Raw genomic sequence first — 9,411 nt, forward strand, 5'->3', positions numbered from 1 at the left:
TATAGATTCCCCCCTTCCTCCCACCCCCGCCGCCGCTGCTGCCGCCGCCAATCCGCTTTATAAAAAGCCCCTTTGTTTCCCTGGAGGCTGGAGAGAGAGAAGGGAAAAGGGACGCAGAGGCAGGGGGCGGGGGCGAGCCGCCCGGGACAGGAGGGCAAGTGTAGGCGGTGGGGAGGAGGCTGGGTCTCGAAGCCCCTCCGCAGGCACCCCAGAAGGCGTGGGGAGCCCCCGGCTCCTGGCGCCTACAGCGCGCCCGGCAGCCGGGCGGTGGACACCCGGGGCCCCCGCGGCCCGGACGGCTGGGCTGGCGGCTCGGCTAGCGGGCCGGCGCGGAGGCCAGAGACGGCGCACGCTCGGCGGGTTGGGCAGACGCCGCTCGCCGCTGCGCTCGCCGGGCGCGGGCATAGGGGGCGCTCTTTCCTCGGTTTCGCTTTGCAGCCCGCGCCCCTCGCCGCCTAGACTCAGGGCGGCTGTCGCACCTGCCGGTGGCCAAGACGACGGCTGAGACGACGGCGGCGACTCTGAGGCTAACGCCACCCCGCGGCTGCACTCCTCCCTCCTCCCGCGCTCTCCTGCCACCCCCTACCCCCTACACAGGGGCTCAAACGCTCCGCGGGGCCTCTTTGTTTGCACGGAGGGAGGGCGTTGGAACTGCCACCTCCGAGGCTCGTGTAGCTCGGACAGGCGGTAGGGACGAGGATGCACCTCCGGAACGTGCGTCAGCCTACCGCCTCTGACGGAGCCAAGGCCCTGCACTTGGGGGTGTCCAGGACCCACGGGTTCCCGGCATTAGCTGGAGTGAGGATTCAGCCGGCCCCTATCCCTTACACCTGCCCTGCCCCCCAAACTTGCGGGAACTCGGGCTTGCGCGGAGGAATGTTAAACATAATGTTTGGGGTAACCTTTAGCCAGCCTGTCGGCCTGGCCGGCCCCGCCCCCGCCCCCGCCCCCGCCCCCCCGGACCGGTCCGCCTCTCTACTTGTAAAGTTTGTTCGGAAGGGGAATACTGACAATAAGAAAAATTGACAAATAAGGAGAAGTGGGCGGGGCCCAAACTCGACTGGTAGGTCTCCTGAGCGAAGTCAAATTCCTCCCGGTCTCTCGCCAGCTCCACCCCCTCTTCCCATTTAATCTCCTGGCGACACAGTGTGTGTGCCGTTTCACATATCTTTCCCCTACTGCGCTCTCCTCCGATCTCTGGAGGGTATTCGTAAGTGCTGGTCGAACATTTGTTCTCTGGTCTTTGGAACAGAAGGGGAAGCGTTCACTCCCCCCACCCTCGAAACACACACATCCCAACTGCATCTAAAACCACAAGAAAGTACTCAAAGGGTAAACTGTGGGCTCTACCTTCTCCTCCCCCTTTGTGCTTCCCTTCTGGAACAAGATCATTGGAAAATAAAGCTGCTGATGTGCGAGATGGAACATATGGTGCCTCCATAAGAGAGAAGCTGAAATGGCCTTGAACCTGCCGGACAGACCAGCTGTTTGCTGCCAGCCAGAGCAGCTAATCAGCGTCTTCCCCTTAAAGTAACAGCCCTCTTTTCTCTTGATGACCAGTTTGCATATTAAATAGGATATTCTCCAGGGGAGAAACGTGATGGGCTCCTATATTGCTTTGTGCTTTGGTAGTTCTCCAAAGCTCGTCCCCTGCCCTGAGGGCTGCCTTGGCCTCACCCCACGCGTGCCTCCAGCGTTTGAGTGTGTTTCCTTCCACACTGATGTACGAACGTTGCCCAAAGTGGAACTTGGGAAGGAGGCGGGAAAAGGGAAAGAGAGCCAGGCTGAGAGATTCCCAGATGCCCAGGAGGAAGTCTGTTTTGTTGGTACTGGCTTTAGAAAAACTAGCAGTTCTCTCCCCACCCCTTAAAAATATCACAAAGAGCTGCAGCTCTTCCTTATAAGATCTCCTTAAAAATCATCCTCTTCCGGCTGTGACCATTTTCAGTTTTCCTTCAGTACAGTGTGTTTGAGAAGGGAAGAAAAAAACAGTTTGGCATTGGAAGAAGAAAGGCTTGAGGAGATACGAGGAAATTCCATGTTAGGAAATCATTAGCAAAGGGTGACTTCGTCTGTTTTCCTGCCACTGACGCTGACAGTGACACAGATGTGTGGGTTGAAACAGGAACGTCATTGAATTTTTAAACTCAACCAGGAAATAGCCTGTTGCTTGGGTGGGAGCGGGGCCATACGTTCATTGCATCTTAAGGTAGGAGATTTACTGTTGTTGATTCTTTTCACTAAGGAAAGCGATTTTGTCAAGCTTGGCCAGCACATTTAATATCATTTTTTTCCTTTTTAAGTGGATCACCTAAAGGCTTAAAATGCACCTGTTAATAGATCATCCGTAGGAAACTCAATTGCTGTTTAGGCTTCTGAAATGGGCAGAAACTGATCTTAAGGCAAGTGGTCCTTCTGACAGTAGAACCACTCTCCTCCTTTAAGGGGGCTTCCTATCTGCAGTAAACTTTTTTTACGATTCTGATTTTTTCTTTCTGCAGCGCTGCGTCGGAGAGATAATTAGCCTAGGAGCTGGGAAACTTGTGTTCTAGAACAGTCTCCCAACTAATTAGCACAGGGGTCTTGGGCAAGTCAGTCCTCCCTCCTTGTCCCCCTACCACCGTGACCTCGGAGTCCGAGTCCCTTCCAGCTCTAACATACTGTGATTTGTGAATGAAATAGTCATTTTCTGGGAAAATGAAATGCTGTCGGGGAAAGCAGCTAGATAGATAAAGAAATGGGACTGAGATTTTGAGGGGCAGCGAGAAGAGGGAGGAGGAAAAAAGGACAGAAGGCCAATCCAAACAACATAGAAGTCGGAATTGTTCCCTCTCTGTATCTTTCACCCATGTGAACGTCTAACCCAGAAGCCTGGATGGTGGAGGCTGGGAAGCAACCCTGAGGGCTTCCTGTCCGGTACCCTTAATCCGGTGGTCTCAGGACCTACTGACGGCAGGCCTTCTCATCATCGGGTTGGTTTCCAGTTAACGGGATCCAAACTCTCTGAAATTAGACTGGCATGTTTCCAAAGGACTCATCTAATGTAGAACAGATTTGCTGCTTTGCAGTTATTCAGCAAAGGTTTCAAGGACAAGAAGGCCTTCGGTCTCCACACACGTGCCCCACTGGAGTGCGGGCTCTGAACTCAGTGCTGAACCGTTTCTTCCTAGTCCACCTGGGTATTTTTTAAAAATCACATTACCAACTTGGAGGACGCAGCAGCCATGCAAGAATCTGCCACTGTCCTGCTGGATGTTAATATTGATTTTTTTTTTTAACGGATGGGGGGGTAGACATTATGAAGGAGGACCTTTTATCCTCTGAGCTCTTTGGCAATTATCTTGCTGCCATAAATGTTGATACACATATAATGGATGTAACTAAAAAATCTCCTTATCCAAGCAGAAAAGGCTGAGTGTTTGTTGGAGCAGATAGAATGCTGAGTGTGAATAGACCGACCCAGATGTGCTGGGGAGGGAGATAAATGATGGGGGAACAGGAGTCAGTTACTATGGATCAGCACAATAAACCAATTCCCATCATACACCTCTCACAACGCCAGCCACCGAGGTAACCTAGGCAGCAGCAGTCAGCTGTACGGCAGCAAAGCGGCGTCACGAAGCTCAGCTGGAACAGTCTGATTTTTCAGACCTTGAGTCCTGAAACATCTTCCGGACTTTGAGGAGAGAAACTTCATACATCTGTATGAACCTGACGGGGTTTTATGGCAGTGCTTATTACTTGTTTCTGTCATCACTGTGTCATCATTTCATCTGCAAATGTAGCAAAGGAGGAACAGCAGGGAGCCCTCGGGCAGCGAGTCTGGGGCGGGTCCCTGTGGGGATGAGGGGCGTGGCTTGTGTTACACGGTTTACCTGGGATGATTTCGATGCACAGTCCCAGTGGGGTCCTGCTCACAAATGACCAGCCTGGGCAACTGAAGCCCCTAGGAGCATTTTCTGCGGGGGGAGAGGATGGAAGCAAAAAGAGTTGGGGTTCCCTCCCTCCCCCACCCCATTGCTTTCTTTTTCCTCCCCATTCACAGAACCTCTCCAGTTTCCTTAGGGCCTCAAGTCCCCCCACCTAAAATCTGACCTCTTCATAATTTCCAAAGCAATCAGATTTGTCACAGCCCGGAAAGCTCCCCCAGAGTGAGGCATAGCGAGGGGCTTTGCTGACTGTGGGCTCTGCAGAGTGAAGGCTTCCAGAGACAGGGCTTAAGTCCCGCCCCGGCTGCCCTCTGACCCTGGCGCACACAGTGCCCCTTTACATACAGCCCAGTCCCAGCCTCGAAGTGGGGTCCCAGCCACCTCCCCATCCTGGTGTGCCCTGCTGCTGGCTCTGCCCAGTAAATAACCATTAAGTGCGGTTTGGGAAATGCCATTTTCTTAAGGCTGAGAATTGTTCCACGAGGCCCAGAGGAGGATGGGGCCGATCGTGGGATTTCATCACGTGCTTCCCCCTTTCCTCCACCTGTGGGAGTACCTGGACTCGAGGCCACAGGGACACATTTCTGCTGATTCTAGAAGAAGCCACTGGACGCCGCGGGGCCTGAGATAGTGAATGGCATCTGCGTCGGAAGGGCCTGGTGGCCCCGGCTGGTGCCTTCCCTCTTTGGAGGGGAAGTGTGGGCCTTTGGGAACTGAAGACGGGACAAAAACCAAGTCAAGTCATCCTGAATGCTTCGGACAACCTCGGGTCCTCTGTCCAGTTGTCCCGAGTCCCCCTCCCCCGTCCCTAACAGTGCTTTTCTGTTTTGCCCAGCGTTTGAACCTGAAACCCCCATATGACATGGAGGGCGAGGGGGAGAGGATCCAGCTTTGCCTTCCTTTTCGCGGGCCCAGTAGCCAGCTGACCCGAGTTCCTGCACATAGTTGGCATAGGTGAACCAAGGCACCTACATACTCAGATGCTGAAAGAATTTTCAAGCTGGAGGAGTAAAGCCCTGTGACTTTACAAAAGAAAAACGGGGGCCCAGAGAGGGGGCCCGACTCTCCTGAGGAGACACAGTGAGGGGAGCCCTAAGGAGATAGAACTTCGGTCTCCTGCTCTCAGTCAAGTACTTGGGTCCGGAATGCCCACTTGGCACCCATGCTGTGGGCACACGGGCTTCCCTTTTTGAGGAAGAGCAGATATGACAGGAGATGCAGCGCGTGGAGAAGGACCACGTTTAATTGTGGGGTAACGTGATTTGCCCTGGATCAGTGTGTGCTTTGCTTAGCATTGTTAGGATGGCGGAGGGCCATGCTGGCATCAGAAGCCAAAGCTTAGAACCAGTTGAAATCGGAGGTTGTAAATGAAGGATCAGACTGGGGCCCAGGCTTTGGTGCCTCCGAAAGGCGTGTGTCATGTCTTGTTTTCAAGTTGCTGACAGAGAGTTGGGCCGCCAGCCCCTTGGAGGGCTTGGCTGGGTGGGCTCTGTTGGCAGTGGCGACGGTTGTTTGGGTTTTGCTCTATAATGAGATCTCAGTGTCAAGATCTGTCTCTGGAAGTTGCAGCGCCGACCTCGGAATTTTAAGTGGGAGAGTAGTTTCGGTGCAGTTGCCAGCGTCACATGCTTTGCGTGTCTAATTCTCAAAGACTGGCGTGCGTTATGCTGGGTTTGGGGCGGAGGGCGTTTCTAAGCCGCTTGTCTGTCAAGGATTAATTTAATCTCTAATTACTACATTTTCTTCGCAGTTTGCTGCACAAACACGTTGTAACAAAAGCTCAAAGAAGTATGCCATTTCGTTTCGCCGCCGCTCTCAAATTCGTCGGGGGGGGATACGGAGTCAAATCGGACACACTTGGTGTTAAAATAATGGTGCTGACATTCGAATGAAAGTGAACAATCTGGTTGTTTCTAGTGATCCCCCAGCGATGGGGTACAGAGTATTATGGTTATATGCTATGATTGTATATTATTATCGTGGTCCTCGCAGCCCTCAAAATGAGCCCTGAAAATATGGGAGAGTGTCACCACATCAGTCCCACTGGGGCAGCCAGTGCTCCCGACACGTGGCCCGTGTGTTGCCTTTGGAGCGTGACTAATGTCCTGCAAGGGAGGGCAGCCTGGAGGCGCTTCCTGCCCGCTAACAGGGCAAGGTGGCGAGGTCTGGACCCTCAGTAGAGGTGAGGCCATTATCAAATTGGAGCCTCCCGAGGGCCTGCTCCCGAGGCAGAACCCGTTCAGAGCGCAGCAACAGGGAAATTGCAAGATTAAGCTACAGGGATTCTCCAAGCAGGCTGCTCTCCCTCCTCCTCCCTGCGCCCCACCCCCGCCGGAGCAGCAGCCCTCCCCAAACAGCGGCAGCGACTGTGGCAGTCAGAGGCCCGTTCCCCACCCCGGAGTGGCTGGAAAGTCTGGCTTCTCAGACCCGGGGCAGGAGGCCTTCGCAGCATCCTTTGCTTCCTCTTTCCAAGTGCACGGAAATAGACCTGTGGGATGAGAGTGCCGAGCGGGTGAGCCAGCTGTGGGGCTTTGCCTCCCGGCCCGGCAGTCATGGAGAGCCAGACTCGTACACTCTCACACGCGCACCCCTATCTCAGGAGCCGAGAAGCATGATCGCTCTTCATTTCCTCCCAGAAAGGAGAGGCACTTTGCCTTTTAGAGCACGTTTTGTCCCAGGAGTCGAGAACAAGATGCTGACATTGTTTCTCTTAGTATTCTCAGCCCATCCTTTCTGGAAGGCGGGACCCAGATAGAAAGGGCTAGGTCAGCAGCCCTTGTTCCCCCCATGACTGAGGACAGGCTGCCTGGCCTTTTCAGTCATGCCTTGGGGTTGGCCCTTTGCAAAATTCTGAGCAAACTCGTTTGGGTTCAGTTCCCCCATTTTTCCCTTCCTGGGTCCTAGACCTGTCCCCTCGCCCTTAGCCACAAAGGCACCATCCTCAGCCCTTACTTGGGAGAATCTGGAACCTCTGACTTGAATTATGGTACGTAAGGGTTGCCATGCCTTGGAGAGCACGTGCTCTTCAGTGCTCAGGTAGGAGGGGTTCAAGGGTTAGAGAGGGCCTCTGGGCCCCCCCAAGTGGCATCTTGCCCACGTAAAGCTGGTTCTGTCCATGAGATTGGAACACGGCCAGGATCACCTGGCTGCCAAGCCTCTTCTGAGGTTGATTTCAGGGAAGCCGACCTTAGCTGGTCTCCTGAGACCCAGATCATAACAAAACTGATTCCTGTGTCTCTGGAGCAGGGGCAGCTCTTTGCCTTTTGTGGGCCACGGACTTCTTTGCAAATTATATGCAATGTTGCGTCTAATTGCAGGGGCTCATAGACCCTTCTAGAAGCCCATTCATGGTTCTCTCAGGGATCCTTCGAGACAGGTTAAGAGCACCTCAGCATGGTGCCTTGGGCTGTGCCGGATTGCGGGGTCACCACTGGTTACCACACGGGCAGAAACGCTGTGCTGTGGTGCGAAGAACAGTGCGCTTTGCCATTGGTGCCTGGCGTTGGCCGGCTGCGGGATTTTAATCAGGTCCATGAACCTGCCCTCAGTGTCCTCACTTGTCAGGTGGGAATATGAGAAGGCTGGCCCCGCCCAGTGCAATGGCATCGTGGGAGATTCCAACTAGATGGTGTTGGAGAGTCCGTCTTGCAAACGGCAAGCTCGGCCACACTCTTGGGTTGCTGACTTACCAGTTGGCCTGAGAAATTAAACAAAAGAAAGGCAGGTCTCTTTTGATGTGAACAGTCTTTTTGTCCCTTCTTTTGACCTTACGTAAGTTACACCCAGGCAAACGAGTATAAAAGAGTTTCTGGCTTGGGAGGGCCCCGCAAGGGCATGTGTGTCTTGGGATCTAGACCGCTCCCGAGGCCACACCTGGTTAGGGGTCCTGCTTGCCCAGCCCTCCTTGGCTCTGGAGTGGGGTCAGGGGGTGTGTCCCCAGCCCCGTGCCCTGGAGGGGCTCCACGTCTGCCTGCCACGGAAGTTAGCAAACGGGACCTGAGAAGGCAAATGGTTGGGTTCAGTCTTCCACAGTCCAGTACTGTCACACCTGGAGGCCAAAGTGAATCCTTGACTCTCCCCCCCAAATCACCAAAAAGGTCTGGCCAGCTCCTGGTGAAAGATGGGTAGTGGACCTGCCTGGGATCTGTCCAGGGCCGTGTCCTGAGGGAGAAGAGCATCGTGTTCTTCTTGGAGAGAAGCCGCATTGGGCGGGATCTGCCTGGCAAGGCCAGGAGGGCCCGTAAATCACAGATGGCGAAACTGAGGCCCTGGGAGGGCTCAGTGCTTGCCCAAGGTCACAGGACAAGTCAGGGGCCAGCCAAGAAGACATGTCCTTGGCCCCTTTGGGGCCTGTGCTCCCTCCAGGTTCTCTGGGTCCTCACAATGGTGTCTTTCCCCTCTTAAAAATACAACCCCGTCATCGGATTCACTTGGGAATGCTCCAGTCATCAGGTCAGCTCAAGAGAGTCAGTAGCAGGTTTGGAAAGCCCTTTGGAACCCTCAGACGATGATGCTGGCCACTCGGCGGCTCTGTAGAGCTGTTTCTCCCCTCCCCACAGCCCCAGGTTAGGAACCTTTTGGAAGAGAGTGTGTTGCTAGGAGCTTGGGCTTCCCCTCTCCTTTGTAAAGAGGAGTGCTGGTTGGCTTCGAGCTGGCTTGCAGACAGGTTGAGGTGTTCCGCCCACCCTTTCTTTCTTTCGTTAAAGCAGCCAGATTTGCCAGGGCTGGGTCAGTGGAGACGATGATGAACACGGATGTTTGGTACCGGCCCATCATGTGGCGTGCTGCCCATTCCTGTCCTTTGCTGGAGTGTCTCGGCCTTAGCTTCATTGTTAACCTGGAGGGGAAGGAATCGTGCAGGTCACTGGAAAGCAGGTGCCACCCAGCAATTTCAGGCATCGTCACATAATCAACCGAAACAACAGTGCTTCTTAAATCGGAAAGTATGGCAGTTGGTCCTTGCCCTTTGGAAGAGTCCCTGTTTACATCCAAATTTCTGAGTCTGAGAGGGTCCCTAGTGCCACAGTGGGAAGACTGTTCACCTGGGGGTTGGCCGACATGTGCTCCAGGTCCAGCTGGGAGCCTCAGTTTCCCCATCTGTGCCGTGAAGGAATTGACTAGGGACGTCTGAAGGCTCCTCCCCCTCTGCCATTTCATGATTCTCTGAGTTGCAAATTAAACTCTAAGTTAATTACAGTATTTGAAAAGCATAAATCATAATTTGTTCTATTTGAAATGACCTGAGACTTGAAAGCGTGGGGTTTCATTTCACTTTGGTAGGTCGTGGCTATGACTGTTACAGAGACAAGAACACTTCCAGAAGTTTGGGTAAAGACAAAAAGTGGATATGGATTTATGTAGGGCCAAAGAATGGGGAAACCACAAGTTCCCTTAGATATCCCTGGTTTTGCACATGAAGATGCTGGCCCAGGACTCAGGCACTCCTGCTGTCAGCCCACCTGGGGGCTGTTTGCCCCACCCC

Source organism: Eubalaena glacialis, chromosome X, assembly GCF_028564815.1.
Source record: "Eubalaena glacialis isolate mEubGla1 chromosome X, mEubGla1.1.hap2.+ XY, whole genome shotgun sequence".
In the NCBI taxonomy this organism is placed as follows: Eukaryota; Metazoa; Chordata; class Mammalia; order Artiodactyla; family Balaenidae; genus Eubalaena; species Eubalaena glacialis.